Raw genomic sequence first — 21,405 nt, 5'->3', positions numbered from 1 at the left:
GAGACAGCTGCCGCAAGAAGATACGTAGGGGTGACTTCGTGGACTTATTCGTCTTGACTAAGGCCATGAAGAAGAACTACAAAGCGGCGGCCGCTAAGAAGGGCATAGGGACAGAGGTTTTCCGGTCTTTTGATAATTGGCTGGCCGGTTTCTGGGTGTTTGCGGCATGCTATTTGGAGGATAGGCCGGAAGAGCACATGAATATTATCCGGTACCTGCATCTCGTCCACGACATGCAGCGTACGTCCTCGGGCTCGGAATGGCGGCGGTATGACCAAGAGTTTCGGGAGAAACAGGACGGGCTGCGGGTCATGGATTTTGGGTTCAAGTACGTGGAGGTCTAGCTCAAAGTGACCCGGGCATCCCAGCAGGAGGAGGAACCCCAGAAACAGGGAGCAGGTGGGCGTCGCGCGGGGTCATCAGCCCAGGGGCCGGGCGCAGACAGGGGAATTGCCAGGACAGGCGGATTGGCCGCTCGCGTGGGCGGGTGGTCTGCCCCTCGAGGGAAATGCTTCGCTTTTAACAGCGGAGCATGTTCCTTTGGCAAGCAGTGTCGTTTTCGTCACTCCTGCCAGCAGTGTGGAGGAGCCCACCCAGCCTCCTCTTGTTTCAAAGGGGTGCGACAGGGAAATCGGGGTAAACAGGCATACCCGAAGCAGGCCGCGAGCGGGACCGCTCAGCAGAGCCCCAACGCCAGTTAAGCTGGAAACGATGGGCAAGTGGTTGGATCTGTATCCAAATAAAAGGGATGCAAAATTTTTGTTAGACGGTTTTAAGTTTGGTTTTCGCTTGCCTGTTGCAAGCGAAGTGTCAGTGCGCGCGCATAGGAACCTCCAGTCTGCCCGAGCCTTGCCGACGGTGCTACGGGAGAAAGTGGATAAGGAGGTCAGGTTGGGCAGGATGGAGGGGCCGTTTAAGTCACCCCCGGTGGATGACTTGGTCATCTCCCCGGTCGGGGTGGTACCGAAGAAGACTCCAGGCGCTTTTCGGCTCATCCAGCATCTTTCTTACCCGCCAGGGGCATCGGTCAACGACGCAATACCACCGGCTTATTGCTCGGTGGTGTATCAGTCATTTGACGAGGCGCTGGAGATGGTCCGCAGCTACGGGAGCGGGGCCCTCATGGCTAAGATTGATGTTGAGTCAGCTTTTAGATTACTGCCATTGCATCCGGACTCATTCCGTTTTATGGGTTTCCGGATTGGGGCGGAGTATTTCATCGACAAATGTCTGCCGATGGGATGTTCCGTTTCATGCTCATTTTTCGAGCGCTTTAGCACTTTTCTTCATTGGTGCGTGGAGTCGGCGTCAGTCGGTCACGGGGTTGCACATTACCTCGATGATTTCCTATGTGCGGGTCCGGCTAATGACACAAGGTGCGGCGACTTGCTGTTTAGCACCCGGGCTCTTTTTTACCACTTCAGTGTTCCTGTAGCCAGGGACAAAACGGAGGGTCCGGACTCCTGCCTATCATTTTTGGGGATTGAAATTGACACCGTGGCGGGAGAGTGTCGCCTGCCCCAGGACAAAGTGTCGAAGCTCCGCAAAACCATTTGCCGTTTCAACGGCTCGCGTAAAGTCACGCTGCGACAGGCGCAGTCCTTGCTGGGCATGCTGAACTTTGCTTGTCGGGTAATACCGATGGGCAGGGTTTTCTGCCGGAAGCTCGAAAGGGCAACGGCGGGGTGTGCCAGGCCGCATCATTTCGTTCGATTGTCCTCTGAATTAAAAAGGGATTTGGCCGTCTGGGCTTCGTTCCTGGAGGATTTCAACGGGGTGAGCATATGGCAAGCGCCAGCCGTAGACAGCGAGCGTTTGCAGCTTTTTACCGATGCTGCAGGTGCCTCTGGATTCGGTTGTTTTTTGGAGGGATCATGGTGTGCGGCATCTTGGCCGGAAAACTGGCATAGCGAGGGTCTTACAAGAGATCTGGTGCTGCTGGAGCTTTTTCCCATTATGGTAGCGTTGGAAGTTTGGGGCGATCGGTTGGCTAACCGCAGCATAGTGTTTAGGTGCGATAATCTGGGCGTGGTGCATGCGATTAATAACCAGAGGGCGAAATCGCTAGTGGTTCTGCGGGTGCTCGGACAATTGCTTTTGACATGCTTGCGTAGGAAACTATGGTTTTGGGCTCAACACGTGCCCGGTTTGGAAAACGGAATCGCAGACGCGTTGTCGCGTGGACAGTGGGAGAGATTTGGGGATTTGGCACCCGAGGCCGAAAAGCAAGGTTTTCACTGTCCTGGTTATGTTTGGCAGGTGATCGGGCCGGACTGGAGGGTCTAGCGTTGCGGTCAATCGCGCCGGCCACGCTCAAGGCTTACGGACAAGCTTGGAGTGAATGGGAGGAGTTTGTCCAGGGTCGTCAGCATCAAGGTAAGAGCAGGCATCGGCTGATGCTTTCTTTTGTGTGGCAGCTTTACGTTTCCGGTAGGTCACGAGCGGTGGTATCACGGTACTTGGCTGGCGTCTCATTTTTCTGCAAGCTGCGAGGCGTCCCTGACGTAACGAAAAGCGAGGTTCTGCGGAAGGCAATGAAAGGGTGGGCGCGAGTTGCGCCGTCGCCACCAGATAGGAGGCGGCCCATCGATGTGGCTTTGTTGCCGGCCGTCATCGCGGCGGTAGGGCGAGTCGCGTCGTCCAGGTTTGAGACGCTTTTGTTCAGTTTGGCGTTCTCAATGGCTTACCACGGGGCCTTTCGAGTTTCTGAGTTGGTAGCGCCTTCCAAGAGAGCAGATTCGCGCATGCTGGTCGGAGACGTGGTAGTGGGTGAGAGGTCCTTGCTGTGCAGATTGCGGCGCTCCAAGACGGATCAAGTGGGGAGAGGGCGCTGGGTTACAATGGTTCCAGCGCTAGAGGAAAGCGTTTGCCCAGTGGGTCTGGCAATGCAATATGTGGTGGTGCGACCCGTTAAGGAGGGGTCTTGGCTATTGCATTATGACGGGCTGCCAGTCACGAAATACCAGTTCCGTTGGATGCTGGGTCGTTGTTTGGCGGGCTTGGGCCTCCCACCCGCTGCTTTCGGTACCCATTCCTTTCGTATAGGCGCAGCGACGTCGGCTGCTGCGGCGGGTTGCTCCAGAACTGAAATCCAGGCGGTGGGGCGATGGAAGTCGTCAAGTTACAGACGATATATTCGCCCCGTCACATGAGAGGTCGGTTTGCGCTTGGTGCTTTGTTTATTTGCAATGTATTATGCTGTTCCAGTTCTGTGAGTTTGTGGAGTTGTGCGTTTGTTGGTGTTTTCCCCCCTTTTTATCCTACTCAGGGATTAGCTACTCGCCGTTGCTGGCATGAGTCGGCAGCGGGGGTCTGGAGTTATTTTGCGATTTTTTGCCTGACTTGACGGACTGAATTCTAATCTACAATTCGGCTAATCTGGTCTAATCAGAGTCCCTCAGCAGGTCTTTACGCTTTCACCTCCAGCTGAGTTATTACATGTGTTTCCCATTTTATACCCCCCCCCTCCCTGTTTTTATTTCGTTTGTTTTTATTTGATCTTCCCCCTTTGTGTCTTTAATTGCGCTTTAAATTGGCAACGAAACATGGTGCAGTCGGCTAGGCCGTGACTGCTGCAATAGCGAGATCTAAAGTTTTTCTTTTTGGCAGATCCTTCAGTATAAACAATTAATAAGCCTCTTATTAATCAATTCTACCCCTCTTTTTCCCTTCAGGATGGTTTGACGACTATTTGACCATTTGGGTGGTTGGCCACTCTTACATTTACTGGGCGGCCAGGTTTGTGGCCTCGGAAGGGTCTCAGGCATTGCTTGGAGTACAGGGTGTCAGATGGCTTGGCTGGCGAGGAATGATGTGGGGTGAGCTGAGGAGTAGGTTAGTGAGTCAGGCCAGCAAGCATGGAGTCCCTAGGGTTTTGGTTGTCCATCTAGGTGGCAACGACCTGGGGAAGAGGACATCCTTGGATCTGCGGTGGGCCATGATACATGATCTGGCAAGTGTGACCGCGGCATGGACCACTTGTGTGTTGGTTTTTTCAATGATGGTGCCAAGATTGTGTTGGAGGGGTGTGGCGGATGGTCGCCAGATTGATGAGGCCCGGAAAAAGGTGAACGGAGCGGTGGCAAAGTGGGTGCTGTCCCACGGTGGGAGGGTGGTTCGCCACCCGAGGATACGGTTCAGAGACAGCCACCTTTTCCGGCGCGATGGAGTACATCTATCCAATGAGGGGATGATGTTGTTTCTGGAGGATCTAGGTTTCGCTTTGCGGGAGTTAGGGTAGGTTTATGGTGGCGGTGCGAAAGACTGTGGGGATGAGTCTTTCGCTGTTGGCGGAAAAGAACGGCAGTTTTGTATTGTAGGGAAAACTGTAGTGTTTTACAGTTTGTTGTGGTTTAGGTGCACTCACCTCCATCGACTTATGGCCGCTTGACCACCCGTCCGGGAAGGCAGCGGCAGGGCACCCAGGAGTGGTGGGTAGTCACTGTGGGGGTTGAGTTGTCACCTATTACCGGTTTATGGTAAGTTTTAGTAAATTTATAGGGTTAGTTATTTAAGGTTAATTTAGATTAATTGAGCCGTTCTTTTGGGCCGCCACCATATGCCAGCTGGAGCGGCATAATAAATTAATTTCTTTATTACAGGTTTCCTAATGGATAGGGACAAATAAATAGCTAGCAATTTTCTGCCAAAATTCAAGTCTCAGTGTCGTTATTTCTGGTTCTAGGTTATGAATGCTTTACTTTCAAAGAAAGGGGTCCACCAAATATCACTAAGATGTTTAGGAGAGAGTATTGACTGTATAGGAGAGGAAAGAGTTAAACATCTGGGGAGGGGTGGACCTAGCTGTGAGGAAAGTACAGCCTTCTTTAGGGGGAGGGTTTGATATATATAGGGAAGGTGAGGCCATCTTAAGTCTCTTGGTGATTTGCTTTCCCACCCTCCCGCCCTGGTAGTAGGAAATTTTGGCACGTGGTGCTTTGGCTTTAAGTTGTTGGCTGTTTTCGTTGGCTATTTATTGGCGGAAAAGAACGGCAGTTTTGTATTGTAGGGAAAACTGTAGTGTTTTACAGTTTGTTGTGGTTTAGGTGCACTTACCTCCATCGACTTATGGCCGCTTGACCACCCGTCCGGGAAGGCAGCGGCAGGGCACCCAGGAGCGGTGGGTAGTCACTGTGGGGGTTGAGTTGTCACCTATTACCGGTTTATGGGTAGTTTTAGTAAATTTATAGGGTTAGTTATTTAAGGTTAATTTAGATTAATTGAGCCGTTCTTTTGGGCCGCCACCATATGCCAGCTGGAGCGGCATATTAAATTAATTTCTTTATTACAGGTTTCCTAATGGATAGGGACAAATAAATAGCTAGCAATTTTCTGCAAAAATTCAAGTCTCAGTGTCGTTATTTCTGGTTCTAGGTTATGAATGCTTTACTTTCAAAGAAAGGGGTCCACCAAATATCACTAAGATGTTTAGCACACTGTACAGCCGAGTTAACTGCACTGTCAGAAGATGAAAGTCTAAGAGAAAGTGGCACAAATTGCTAACAGAATATTTTGTCAAGGATCTGGAAAATCAATGCATCACTTAAATGCAGTCTGTCCCATCTTGCCACTGCTCTGCTCAAAAACACATGTGGATGAGTCAGACCTTTAAATGTGAAGGCTCCTTTTTATCTGCACTTTGCAGAGCTCACCCTCGCAGGGACACATATGTATGGCTTCTCTCCATGCTTTTGTAGAAGATACAGCTGGAAGCATAGCCTGAATTTAAGTTAAGATCTTTTCACTCATAGAAGCTACAGATGAAATTGCATTTTTATTTGGGAGGAAGATATATGTGCATTTTTTTTGTATCTCTCAGTCTCGACTGATGTTGCCTTGTCATTATATTTTGCAAACCTCTTCCGTATAAAAGGATGGAAAGCTCTGTGCCCATAACTACAGAGCACATGTATGTTTATTGAAGATCTGTATAAGATCTAGAGATGAGCGGGTTCGGTTCCTCTGAATCCGAACCCGCCCGAACTTCAGTTTTTTCTTCACGGGTCCGAGCGACTCGGATCTTCCCGCCTTGCTCGGTTAACCCGAGCGCGCCCGAACGTCATCATCCCGCTGTCGGATTCTCGCGAGGCACGGATTCTATCGCGAGACTCGGATTCTATATAAGGAGCCGCGCGTCGCCGCCATTTTCACACGTGCATTGAGAGTCATAGGGAGAGGACGTGGCTGGCGTCCTCTCCGTTTAGAGAAGAGAGAGACACAGTAGAGACGAGAGAGACACAGTAGTAGTAATTTTGGGGAGCATTATTAGGAGGAATACTACTATACTACTTGCTGAAGTGATATAGATTAGATAGTGTGACTGTAAGTGTATTGTATTAATTATCTGACTTGTGGGGGAGACACTGACAGTGGGGAGCAGTTAGAGTCTGAGAGCAGGACTCAGGAGTACATATAACGTACAGTGCACACTTTTGCTGCCAGAGTCAGTGCCACACTGCCATTGTTGTGACCACACTGACCACCAGTATAATAATATATTTTGTGATTGTCTGCTTAGGACTCGGAGTACTAGTTGCAAGTTGCAACGTGACCTGACCACCAGTTTAATATATATATATATATATTAGAGATGAGCGGGTTCGGTTTCTCTGAATCCGAACCCGCACGAACTTCATGTTTTTTTCACGGGTCCGAGCAGACTCGGATCCTCCCGCCTTGCTCGGTTAACCCGAGCGCGCCCGAACGTCATCATGACGCTGTCGGATTCTCGCGAGACTCGGATTCTATATAAGGAGCCGCGCGTCGCCGCCATTTTCACACGTGCATTGAGATTGATAGGGAGAGGACGTGGCTGGCGTCCTCTCCATTTAGATTAGGGTTGAGAGAGAGAGAGAGAGATTGACCTGAGGCTGTGATACTGTAGAAGAGAGTGCAGAGTTTAGTGACTGACGACCACAGTGACCACAAGACAGTGCAGTTGTTTGTTTTATTTAATATATCCGTTCTCTGCCTGAAAAAAACGATACACACAGTGACTCAGTCACATACCATATCTGTGTGCACTGCTCAGCCCAGTGTGCTGCATCAATGTATATATATATCTGACTGTGCTCAGCTCACACAGCTTATAATTGTGGGGGAGACTGGGGAGCACTGCAGTGCCAGTTATAGGTTATAGCAGGAGCCAGGAGTACATAATATTATATTAAAATTAAACAGTGCACACTTTTGCTGCAGGAGTGCCACTGCCAGTGTGACTAGTGACCAGTGACCTGACCACCAGTATATATAATATTAGTAGTATACTATATCTTTATCTACCAGTCTATATTAGCAGCAGACACAGTACAGTGCGGTAGTTCACGGCTGTGGCTACCTCTGTGTCGGCACTCGGCAGCCCGTCCATAATTGTATATACCACCTAACCGTGGTTTTTTTTTCTTTCTTTATAGTCATACTAGTTACGAGTATACTATCTCTTTATCAACCAGTCTATATTAGCAGCAGACACAGTACAGTGCGGTAGTTCACGGCTGTGGCTACCTCTGTGTCGGCACTCGGCAGCCCGTCCATAATTGTATATACCACCTAACCGTGGTTTTTTTTTCTTTCTTTATACATACATACTAGTTACGAGTATACTATCTCTTTATCAACCAGTCTATATTAGCAGCAGACACAGTACAGTGCGGTAGTTCACGGCTGTGGCTACCTCTGTGTCGGCACTCGGCAGCCCGTCCATAATTGTATATACCACCTAACCGTGGTTTTTTTTTCTTTCTTTATACATACATACTAGTTACGAGTATACTATCTCTTTATCAACCAGTCTATATATTAGCAGCAGACACAGTACAGTGCGGTAGTTCACGGCTGTGGCTACCTCTGTGTCGGCACTCGGCAGCCCGTCCATAATTGTATATACCACCTAACCGTGTTTTTTTTTTTCTTTCTTTATACATACATACTAGTTACGAGTATACTATCTCTTTATCAACCAGTCTATATATTAGCAGCAGACACAGTACAGTGCGGTAGTTCACGGCTGTGGCTACCTCTGTGTCGGCACTCGGCAGCCCGTCCATAATTGTATATACCACCTAACCGTGGTTTTTTTTTCTTTCTTTATACATACATACTAGTTACGAGTATACTATCTCTTTATCAACCAGTCTATATTAGCAGCAGACACAGTACAGTGCGGTAGTTCACGGCTGTGGCTACCTCTGTGTCGGCACTCGGCAGCCCGTCCATAATTGTATATACCACCTAACCGTGTTTTTTTTTTCTTTCTTTATACATACATACTAGTTACGAGTATACTATCTCTTTATCAACCAGTCTATATATTAGCAGCAGACACAGTACAGTGCGGTAGTTCACGGCTGTGGCTACCTCTGTGTCGGCACTCGGCAGCCCGTCCATAATTGTATATACCACCTAACCGTGGTTTTTTTTTCTTTCTTTATACATACATACTAGTTACGAGTATACTATCTCTTTATCAACCAGTCTATATATTAGCAGCAGACACAGTACAGTGCGGTAGTTCACGGCTGTGGCTACCTCTGTGTCGGCACTCGGCAGCCCGTCCATAATTGTATATACCACCTAACCGTGGTTTTTTTTTCTTTCTTTATACATACATACTAGTTACGAGTATACTATCTCTTTATCAACCAGTCTATATTAGCAGCAGACACAGTACAGTGCGGTAGTTCACGGCTGTGGCTACCTCTGTGTCGGCACTCGGCAGCCCGTCCATAATTGTATATACCACCTAACCGTGGTTTTTTTTTCTTTCTTTATACATACATACTAGTTACGAGTATACTATCTCTTTATCAACCAGTCTATATATTAGCAGCAGACACAGTACAGTGCGGTAGTTCACGGCTGTGGCTACCTCTGTGTCGGCACTCGGCAGCCCGTCCATAATTGTATTTACCACCTAACCGTGGTTTTTTTTCCTTTCTTTATACATACATACTAGTTACGAGTATACTATCTCTTTATCAACCAGTCTATATTAGCAGCAGACACAGTACAGTGCGGTAGTTCACGGCTGTGGCTACCTCTGTGTCGGCACTCGGCAGCCCGTCCATAATTGTATATACCACCTAACCGTGGTTTTTTTTTCTTTCTTTATACATACATACTAGTTACGAGTATACTATCTCTTTATCAACCAGTCTATATATTAGCAGCAGACACAGTACAGTGCGGTAGTTCACGGCTGTGGCTACCTCTGTGTCGGCACTCGGCAGCCCGTCCATAATTGTATATACCACCTAACCGTGGTTTTTTTTTCTTTCTTTATAGTCATACTAGTTACGAGTATACTATCTCTTTATCAACCAGTCTATATTAGCAGCAGACACAGTACAGTGCGGTAGTTCACGGCTGTGGCTACCTCTGTGTCGGCACTCAGCAGCCCGTCCATAATTGTATATACCACCTAACCGTGGTTTTTTTTTCTTTCTTTATACATACATACTAGTTACGAGTATACTATCTCTTTATCAACCAGTCTATATTAGCAGCAGACACAGTACAGTGCGGTAGTTCACGGCTGTGGCTACCTCTGTGTCGGCACTCGGCAGCCCGTCCATAATTGTATATACCACCTAACCGTGGTTTTTTTTTCTTTCTTTATACATACATACTAGTTACGAGTATACTATCTCTTTATCAACCAGTCTATATATTAGCAGCAGACACAGTACAGTGCGGTAGTTCACGGCTGTGGCTACCTCTGTGTCGGCACTCGGCAGCCCGTCCATAATTGTATATACCACCTAACCGTGGTTTTTTTTTCTTCTTTATACATACATTCTACTACGACATCTCTTTATCAACCAGTCTATATTAGCAGCAGACACAGTACAGTACGGTAGTTCACGGCTGTGGCTACCTCTGTGTCTGCACTCGGCAGGCAGTCCGTCCATAATTGTATACCACCTAACCGTGGTTTTTTTTTCTTTCTTCTTTATACATACATAGTTACATAGACATCTCTTTATCAACCAGTCTATATTAGCAGCAGACACAGTACAGTACGGTAGTTCACGGCTGTGGCTACCTCTGTGTCTGCACTCGGCAGGCAGTCCATAATTGTATACTAGTATCCATCTCCATTGTTTACCTGAGGTGCCTTTTAGTTGTGCCTATTAAAATATGGAGAACAAAAATGTTGAGGTTCCAAAATTAGGGAAAGATCAAGATCCACTTCCACCTCGTGCTGAAGCTGCTGCCACTAGTCATGGCCGAGACGATGAAATGCCAGCAACGTCGTCTGCCAAGGCCGATGCCCAATGTCATAGTACAGAGCATGTCAAATCCAAAACACCAAATATCAGAAAAAAAAGGACTCCAAAACCTAAAATAAAATTGTCGGAGGAGAAGCGTAAACTTGCCAATATGCCATTTACGACACGGAGTGGCAAGGAACGGCTGAGGCCCTGGCCTATGTTCATGGCTAGTGGTTCAGCTTCACATGAGGATGGAAGCACTCAGCCTCTCGCTAGAAAAATGAAAAGACTCAAGCTGGCAAAAGCAGCACAGCAAAGAACCGTGCATTCTTCGAAATCCCAAATCCACAAGGAGAGTCCAATTGTGTCGGTTGCGATGCCTGACCTTCCCAACACTGGACGTGAAGAGCATGCGCCTTCCACCATTTGCACGCCCCCTGCAAGTGCTGGAAGGAGCACCCGCAGTCCAGTTCCTGATAGTCAGATTGAAGATGTCAGTGTTGAAGTACACCAGGATGAGGAGGATATGGGTGTTGCTGGCGCTGGGGAGGAAATTGACCAGGAGGATTCTGATGGTGAGGTGGTTTGTTTAAGTCAGGCACCCGGGGAGACACCTGTTGTCCGTGGGAGGAATATGGCCGTTGACATGCCAGGTGAAAATACCAAAAAAATCAGCTCTTCGGTGTGGAGGTATTTCACCAGAAATGCGGACAACAGGTGTCAGGCCGTGTGTTCCCTTTGTCAAGCTGTAATAAGTAGGGGTAAGGACGTTAACCACCTCGGAACATCCTCCCTTATACGTCACCTGCAGCGCATTCATAATAAGTCAGTGACAAGTTCAAAAACTTTGGGTGACAGCGGAAGCAGTCCACTGACCAGTAAATCCCTTCCTCTTGTAACCAAGCTCACGCAAACCACCCCACCAACTCCCTCAGTGTCAATTTCCTCCTTCCCCAGGAATGCCAATAGTCCTGCAGGCCATGTCACTGGCAATTCTGACGATTCCTCTCCTGCCTGGGATTCCTCCGATGCATCCTTGCGTGTAACGCCTACTGCTGCTGGCGCTGCTGTTGTTGCTGCTGGGAGTCGATGGTCATCCCAGAGGGGAAGTCGTAAGCCCACTTGTACTACTTCCAGTAAGCAATTGACTGTTCAACAGTCCTTTGCGAGGAAGATGAAATATCACAGCAGTCATCCTGCTGCAAAGCGGATAACTGAGGCCTTGACAACTATGTTGGTGTTAGACGTGCGTCCGGTATCCGCCGTTAGTTCACAGTGAACTAGACAATTTATTGAGGCAGTGTGCCCCCGTTACCAAATACCATCTAGGTTCCACTTCTCTAGGCAGGCGATACCGAGAATGTACACGGACGTCAGAAAAAGACTCACCAGTGTCCTAAAAAATGCAGTTGTACCCAATGTCCACTTAACCACGGACATGTGGACAAGTGGAGCAGGGCAGGGTCAGGACTATATGACTGTGACAGCCCACTGGGTAGATGTATGGACTCCCGCCGCAAGAACAGCAGCGGCGGCACCAGTAGCAGCATCTCGCAAACGCCAACTCTTTCCTAGGCAGGCTACGCTTTGTATCACCGCTTTCCAGAATACGCACACAGCTGAAAACCTCTTACGGCAACTGAGGAAGATCATCGCGGAATGGCTTACCCCAATTGGACTCTCCTGTGGATTTGTGGCATCGGACAACGCCAGCAATATTGTGTGTGCATTAAATATGGGCAAATTCCAGCACGTCCCATGTTTTGCACATACCTTGAATTTGGTGGTGCAGAATTTTTTAAAAAACGACAGGGGCGTGCAAGAGATGCTGTCAGTGGCCAGAAGAATTGCGGGACACTTTCGGCGTACAGGCACCACGTACAGAAGACTGGAGCACCACCAAAAACTACTGAACCTGCCCTGCCATCATCTGAAGCAAGAAGTGGTAACGAGGTGGAATTCAACCCTCTATATGCTTCAGAGGTTGGAGGAGCAGCAAAAGGCCATTCAAGCCTATACAATTGAGCACGATATAGTAGGTGGAATGCACCTGTCTCAGGCGCAGTGGAGAATGATTTCAACGTTGTGCAAGGTTCTGATGCCCTTTGAACTTGCCACACGTGAAGTCAGTTCAGACACTGCCAGCCTGAGTCAGGTCATTCCCCTCATCAGGCTTTTGCAGAAGAAGCTGGAGACATTGAAGGAGGAGCTAACACGGAGCGATTCCGCTAGGCATGTGGGACTTGTGGATGGAGCCCTTAATTCGCTTAACAAGGATTCACGGGTGGTCAATCTGTTGAAATCAGAGCACTACATTTTGGCCACCGTGCTCGATCCTAGATTTAAAGCCTACCTTGGATCTCTCTTTCCGGCAGACACAAGTCTGCTGGGGTTGAAAGACCTGCTGGTGAGAAAATTGTCAAGTCAAGCGGAACGCGACCTGTCAACATCTCCTCCTTCACATTCTCCCGCAACTGGGGGTGCGAGGAAAAGGCTCAGAATTCCGAGCCCACCCGCTGGCGGTGATGCAGGGCAGTCTGGAGCGACTGCTGATGCTGACATCTGGTCCGGACTGAAGGACCTGACAACGATTACGGACATGTCGTCTACTGTCACTGCATATGATTCTCTCAACATTGATAGAATGGTGGAGGATTATATGAGTGACCGCATCCAAGTAGGCACGTCACACAGTCCGTACTTATACTGGCAGGAAAAAGAGGCAATTTGGAGGCCCTTGCACAAACTGGCTTTATTCTACCTAAGTTGCCCTCCCACAAGTGTGTACTCCGAAAGAGTGTTTAGTGCCGCCGCTCACCTTGTCAGCAATCGGCGTACGAGGTTACATCCAGAAAATGTGGAGAAGATGATGTTCATTAAAATGAATTATAATCAATTCCTCCGCGGAGACATTGACCAGCAGCAATTGCCTCAACAAAGTACACAGGGAGCTGAGATGGTGGATTCCAGTGGGGACGAATTGATAATCTGTGAGGAGGGGGATGTACACGGTGATATATCGGAGGGTGATGATGAGGTGGACATCTTGCCTCTGTAGAGCCAGTTTGTGCAAGGAGAGATTAATTGCTTCTTTTTTGGGGGGGGTCCAAACCAACCCGTCATATCAGTCACAGTCGTGTGGCAGACCCTGTCACTGAAATGATGGGTTGGTTAAAGTGTGCATGTCCTGTTTTGTTTATACAACATAAGGGTGGGTGGGAGGGCCCAAGGACAATTCCATCTTGCACCTCTTTTTTCTTTTCTTTTTCTTTGCATCATGTGCTGATTGGGGAGGGTTTTTTGGAAGGGACATCCTGCGTGACACTGCAGTGCCACTCCTAAATGGGCCCGGTGTTTGTGTCGGCCACTAGGGTCGCTAATCTTACTCACACAGTCAGCTACCTCATTGCGCCTCTTTTTTTCTTTGCGTCATGTGCTGTTTGGGGAGGGTTTTTTGGAAGGGACATCCTGCGTGACACTGCAGTGCCACTCCTAGATGGGCCCGGTGTTTGTGTCGGCCACTAGGGTCGCTAATCTTACTCACACAGCTACCTCATTGCGCCTCTTTTTTTCTTTGCGTCATGTGCTGTTTGGGGAGGGTTTTTTGGAAGGGACATCCTGCGTGACACTGCAGTGCCACTCCTAGATGGGCCCGGTGTTTGTGTCGGCCACTAGGGTCGCTAATCTTACTCACACAGCTACCTCATTGCGCCTCTTTTTTTCTTTGCGTCATGTGCTGTTTGGGGAGGGTTTTTTGGAAGGGACATCCTGCGTGACACTGCAGTGCCACTCCTAGATGGGCCCGGTGTTTGTGTCGGCCACTAGGGTCGCTAATCTTACTCACACAGCTACCTCATTGCGCCTCTTTTTTTCTTTGCGTCATGTGCTGTTTGGGGAGGGTTTTTTGGAAGGGACATCCTGCGTGACACTGCAGTGCCACTCCTAGATGGGCCCGGTGTTTGTGTCGGCCACTAGGGTCGCTTATCTTACTCACACAGCGACCTCGGTGCAAATTTTAGGACTAAAAATAATATTGTGAGGTGTGAGGTATTCAGAATAGACTGAAAATGAGTGTAAATTATGGTTTTTGAGGTTAATAATACTTTGGGATCAAAATGACCCCCAAATTCTATGATTTAAGCTGTTTTTTAGTGTTTTTTGAAAAAAACACCCGAATCCAAAACACACCCGAATCCGACAAAAAAAATTCGGTGAGGTTTTGCCAAAACGCGTTCGAACCCAAAACACGGCCGCGGAACCGAACCCAAAACCAAAACACAAAACCCGAAAAATTTCAGGCGCTCATCTCTAATATATATATATATAATTGTATATAATATATATATATATATATAATATTGTATACCACCTACCCGTGGTTTTTTTTTTTTTCATTCTTCTTTATACATACTACTATAGTAGCTCACTGTAGCAGTCTGCGGTGCTGCTGACCTGACAGTGTCCAGCAGGTCCGTCATCAGTCATTACATAATAAATATATATAGTACCTGTCCGGCTGCAGTACTAGTGATATTGTATTGATTTCATCTCATTATCAATAATTTATCATCCAGTCTAGACTCTATATTAGCAGCAGACACAGTACGTTAGTCCACGGCTGTAGCTACCTCTGTGTCGGCACTCGGCAGTCCATCCATAATTGTATACCACCTACCCGTGGTTTTTTTTTTTTCTTTCTTCTTTGTACATACTACTATAGTATAGTAGCTTACTGTAGCAGTCTGCGGTGCGGCTGAGCTGACAGTGTCCAGCAGGTCCGTCATCAGTCATCATTACCTAATAAATATATTATCTACCTGTCCGGCTGCAGTACTAGTGATATTATATATACATACATATATATATTGATTTCATCTCATTATCATCCAGTCTATATTAGCAGCAGACACAGTACGTTAGTCCACGGCTGTAGCTACCTCTGTGTCGGCACTCGGCAGTCCATCCATAATTGTATACCACCTACCCGTGGTTTTTTTTTTTCTTTCTTCTTTGTACATACTACTATAGTATAGTAGCTTACTGTAGCAGTCTGCGGTGCTGCTGAGCTGACAGTGTCCAGCAGGTCCGTCATCAGTCATCATTACCTAATAAATATATTATCTACCTGTCCGGCTGCAGTACTAGTGATATTATATATACATACATATATATATTGATTTCATATCATTATCATCCAGTCTATATTAGCAGCAGACACAGTACGTTAGTCCACGGCTGTAGCTACCTCTGTGTCGGCACTCGGCAGTCCATCCATAATTGTATACCACCTACCCGTGGTTTTTTTTTTCTTTCTTCTTTGTACATACTACTATAGTATAGTAGCTTACTGTAGCAGTCTGCGGTGCTGCTGAGCTGACAGTGTCCAGCAGGTCCGTCATCAGTCATCATTACCTAATAAATATATTATCTACCTGTCCGGCTGCAGTACTAGTGATATTATATATACATACATATATATATTGATTTCATCTCATTATCATCCAGTCTATATTAGCAGCAGACACAGTACGTTAGTCCACGGCTGTAGCTACCTCTGTGTCGGCACTCAGCAGTCCATCCATAATTGTATACCACCTACCCGTGTTTTTTTTTTTCTTTCTTCTTTGTACATACTACTATAGTATAGTAGCTTACTGTAGCAGTCTGCGGTGCTGCTGAGCTGACAGTGTCCAGCAGGTCCGTCATCAGTCATCATTACCTAATAAATATATTATCTACCTGTCCGGCTGCAGTACTAGTGATATTATATATACATACATATATATATTGATTTCATCTCATTATCATCCAGTCTATATTAGCAGCAGACACAGTACGGTAGTCCACGGCTGTAGCTACCTCTGTGTCGGCACTCGGCAGTCCATCCATAATTGTATACCACCTACCCGTGGTTTTTTTTTTTCTTTCTTCTTTGTACATACTACTATAGTATAGTAGCTTACTGTAGCAGTCTGCGGTGCTGCTGAGCTGACAGTGTCCAGCAGGTCCGTCATCAGTCATCATTACCTAATAAATATATTATCTACCTGTCCGGCTGCAGTACTAGTGATATTATATATACATACATATATATATATTGATTTCATATCATTATCATCCAGTCTATATTAGCAGCAGACACAGTACGGTAGTCCACGGCTGTAGCTACCTCTGTGTCGGCACTCGGCAGTCCATCCATAAGTATACTAGTATCCATCCATCTCCATTGTTTACCTGAGGTGCCTTTTAGTTGTGCCTATTAAAATATGGAGAACAAAAATGTTGAGGTTCCAAAATTAGGGAAAGATCAAGATCCACTTCCACCTCGTGCTGAAGCTGCTGCCACTAGTCATGGCCGAGACGATGAAATGCCAGCAACGTCGTCTGCCAAGGCCGATGCCCAATGTCATAGTACAGAGCATGTCAAATCCAAAACACCAAATATCAGTAAAAAAAGGACTCCAAAACCTAAAATAAAATTGTCGGAGGAGAAGCGTAAACTTGCCAATATGCCATTTACCACACGGAGTGGCAAGGAACGGCTGAGGCCCTGGCCTATGTTCATGGCTAGTGGTTCAGCTTCACATGAGGATGGAAGCACTCAGCCTCTCGCTAGAAAAATGAAAAGACTCAAGCTGGCAAAAGCAGTAGCACCGCAAAGAACCGTGCGTTCTTCGAAATCCCAAATCCACAAGGAGAGTCCGACTCCAATTGTGTCGGTTGCGATGCCTGACCTTCCCAACACTGGACGTGAAGAGCATGCGCCTTCCACCATTTGCACGCCCCCTGCAAGTGCTGGAAGGAGCACCCGCAGTCCAGTTCCTGATAGTCAGATTGAAGATGTCAGTGTTGAAGTACACCAGGATGAGGAGGATATGGGTGTTGCTGGCGCTGGGGAGGAAATTGACCAGGAGGATTCTGATGGTGAGGTGGTTTGTTTAAGTCAGGCACCCGGGGAGACACCTGTTGTCCGTGGGAGGAATATGGCCATTGACATGCCTGGTGAAAATACAAAAAAAATCAGCTCTTCGGTGTGGAAGTATTTCAACAGAAATGCGGACAACAGGTGTCAAGCCGTGTGTTGCCTTTGTCAAGCTGTAATAAGTAGGGGTAAGGACGTTAACCACCTCGGAACATCCTCCCTTATACGTCACCTGCAGCGCATTCATAATAAGTCAGTGACAAGTTCAAAAACTTTGGGTGACAGCGGAAGCAGTCCACTGACCAGTAAATCCCTTCCTCTTGTAACCAAGCTCACGCAAACCACCCCACCAACTCCCTCAGTGTCAATTTCCTCCTTCCCCAGGAATGCCAATAGTCCTGCAGGCCATGTCACTGGCAATTCTGACGAGTCCTCTCCTGCCTGGGATTCCTCCGATGCATCCTTGAGTGTAATGCCTACTGCTGCTGGCGCTGCTGTTGTTGCTGCTGGGAGTCGATGGTCATCCCAGAGGGGAAGTCGTAAGCCCACTTGTACTACTTCCAGTAAGCAATTGACTGTCCAACAGTCCTTTGCGAGGAAGATGAAATATCACAGCAGTCATCCTGCTGCAAAGCGGATAACTGAGGCCTTGACAACTATGTTGGTGTTAGACGTGCGTCCGGTATCCGCCGTTAGTTCACAGGGAACTAGACAATTTCTTGAGGTAGTGTGCCCCCGTTACCAAATACCATCTAGGTTCCACTTCTCTAGGCAGGCGATACCGAGAATGTACACGGACGTCAGAAAAAGACTCACCAGTGTCCTAAAAATTGCAGTTGTACCCAATGTCCACTTAACCACGGACATGTGGACAAGTGGAGCAGGGCAGGGTCAGGACTATATGACTGTGACAGCCCACTGGGTAGATGTATGGACTCCCGCCGCAAGAACAGCAGCGGCGGCACCAGTAGCAGCATCTCGCAAACGCCAACTCTTTCCTAGGCAGGCTACGCTTTGTATCACCGCTTTCCAGAATACGCACACAGCTGAAAACCTCTTACGGCAACTGAGGAAGATCATCGCGGAATGGCTTACCCCAATTGGACTCTCCTGTGGATTTGTGGCATCGGACAACGCCAGCAATATTGTGTGGGCATTAAATATGGGCAAATTCCAGCACGTCCCATGTTTTGCACATACCTTGAATTTGGTGGTGCAGAATTTTTTAAAAAAACGACAGGGGCGTGCAAGAGATGCTGTCGGTGGCCAGAAGAATTGCGGGACACTTTCGGCGTACAGGCACCACGTACAGAAGACTGGAGCACCACCAAAAACTACTGAACCTGCCCTGCCATCATCTGAAGCAAGAATTGGTAACGAGGTGGAATTCAACCCTCTATATGCTTCAGAGGTTGGAGGAGCAGCAAAAGGCCATTCAAGCCTATACAATTGAGCACGATATAGGAGGTGGAATGCACCTGTCTCAAGCGCAGTGGAGAATGATTTCAATGTTGTGCAAGGTTCTCATGCCCTTTGAACTTGCCACACGTGAAGTCAGTTCAGACACTGCCAGCCTGAGTCAGGTCATTCCCCTCATCAGGCTTTTGCAGAAGAAGCTGGAGACATTGAAGGAGGAGCTAACACGGAGCGATTCCGCTAGGCATGTGGGACTTGTGGATGGAGCCCTTAATTCGCTTAACAAGGATTCACGGGTGGTCAATCTGTTGAAATCAGAGCACTACATTTTGGCCACCGTGCTCGATCCTAGATTTAAAGCCTACCTTGGATCTCTCTTTCCGGCAGACACAAGTCTGCTGGGGTTGAAAGACCTGCTGGTGAGAAAATTGTCAAGTCAAGCGGAACGCGACCTGTCAACATCTCCTCCTTCACATTCTCCCGCAACTGGGGGTGCGAGGAAAAGGCTCAGAATTCCGAGCCCACCCGCTGGCGGTGATGCAGGGCAGTCTGGAGCGACTGCTGATGCTGACATCTGGTCCGGACTGAAGGACCTGACAACGATTACGGACATGTCGTCTACTGTCACTGCATATGATTCTCTCAACATTGAAAGAATGGTGGAGGATTATATAAGTGTCCGCATCCAAGTAGGCACGTCACACAGTCCGTACTTATACTGGCAGGAAAAAGAGGCAATTTGGAGGCCCTTGCACAAACTGGCTTTATTCTACCTAAGTTGCCCTCCCACAAGTGTGTACTCCGAAAGAGTGTTTAGTGCCGCCGCTCACCTTGTCAGCAATCGGCGTACGAGGTTACATCCAGAAAATGTGGAGAAGATGATGTTCATTAAAATGAATTATAATCAATTCCTCCGTGGAGACATTGACCAGCAGCAATTGCCTCCACAAAGTACACAGGGAGCTGAGATAGTGGATTCCAGTGGGGACGAATTGATAATCTGTGAGGAGGGGGATGTACACGGTGATATATCGGAGGATGATGATGAGGTGGACATCTTGCCTCTGTAGAGCCAGTTTGTGCAAGGAGAGATTAATTGCTTCTTTTTTGGTGGGGGTCCAAACCAACCCGTCATTTCAGTCACAGTCGTGTGGCAGACCCTGTCACTGAAATGATGGGTTGGTTAAAGTGTGCATGTCCTGTTTATACAACATAAGGGTGGGTGGGAGGGCCCAAGGACAATTCCATCTTGCACCTCTTTTTTCTTTAATTTTTCTTTGCGTCATGTGCTGTTTGTGGAATGTTTTTTGGAAGGGCCATCCTGCGTGACACTGCAGTGCCACTCCTAGATGGGCCCGGTGTTTGTGTCGGCCACTAGGGTCGCTTATCTTACTCACACAGCTACCTCATTGCGCCTCTTTTTTTCTTTGCGTCATGTGCTGTTTGGGGAGGGTTTTTTGGAAGGGCCATCCTGCGTGACACTGCAGTGCCACTCCTAGATGGGCTCGGTGTTTGTGTCGGCCACTAGGGTCGCTTATCTTACTCACACAGCTACCTCATTGCGCCTCTTTTTTTCTTTGCGTCATGTGCTGTTTGGGGAGGGTTTTTTGGAAGGGCCATCCTGCGTGACACTGCAGTGCCACTCCTAGATGGGCCCGGTGTTTGTGTCGGCCACTAGGGTCGCTTATCTTACTCACACAGCTACCTCATTGCGCCTCTTTTTTTCTTTGCGTCATGTGCTGTTTGGGGAGGGTTTTTTGGAAGGGACATCCTGCGTGACACTGCAGTGCCACTCCTAGATGGGCCCGGTGTTTGTGTCGGCCACTAGGGTCGCTTATCTTACTCACACAGCTACCTCATTGCGCCTCTTTTTTCTTTGCGTCATGTGCTGTTTGGGGAGGGTTTTTTGGAAGGGCCATCCTGCGTGACACTGCAGTGCCACTCCTAGATGGGCCCGGTGTTTGTGTCGGCCACTAGGGTCGCTTATCTTACTCACACAGCTACCTCATTGCGCCTCTTTTTTTCTTTGCGTCATGTGCTGTTTGGGGAGGGTTTTTTGGAAGGGACATCCTGCGTGACACTGCAGTGCCACTCCTAGATGGGCCCGGTGTTTGTGTCGGCCACTAGGGTCGCTTAGCTTAGTCATCCAGCGACCTAGGTGCAAATTTTAGGACTAAAAATAATATTGTGAGGTGTGAGGTATTCAGAATAGACTGAAAATGAGTGTAAATTATGGTTTTTGAGGTTAATAATACTTTGGGATCAAAATGACCCCCAAATTCTATGATTTAAGCTGTTTTTTAGTGTTTTTTAAAAAAAACACCCGAATCCAAAACACACCCGAATCCGACAAAAAAAATTCGGTGAGGTTTTGCCAAAACGCGGTCGAACCCAAAACACGGCCGCGGAACCGAACCCAAAACCAAAACACAAAACCCGAAAAATTTCAAGTGCACATCTCTAATAAGATCTGTTAAAAAAAAAATGCAAGCGCCGATTTCACTATGAATTCAGAATGTAATAGGGCATTAAAGTCTCTCCATCTCTTTATCTTCTGTATTTCATACCTGACATATGGCTCCTAGCTGATCTCTATGCCAGCTGCAATTAGGTGTTCTCATACAACTTTTAACCTTCCAGGGGAGGAATTCAACCTTCAGTGTTTGAACAGGTGGCAAATTAGTGCCACCTAGTCTGTAACCACTACCCATTATCTTCCTTCACAACCTCTGGGGTGAGCGGCTTTGGGACAAGGCCATTTATCCCAAAGTTTATCTCCCACTCCTTTGCTAGGGTCTTCCGACAAATTCAGTGTCAGTGAAATTCAGTGTCACCTCTGTGGTGGTGAATGGCTTC

This window comes from Pseudophryne corroboree, chromosome 11 (assembly GCF_028390025.1).
Source record: "Pseudophryne corroboree isolate aPseCor3 chromosome 11, aPseCor3.hap2, whole genome shotgun sequence".
In the NCBI taxonomy this organism is placed as follows: Eukaryota; Metazoa; Chordata; class Amphibia; order Anura; family Myobatrachidae; genus Pseudophryne; species Pseudophryne corroboree.
Note: the sequence above shows the minus strand (reverse complement) of the source record.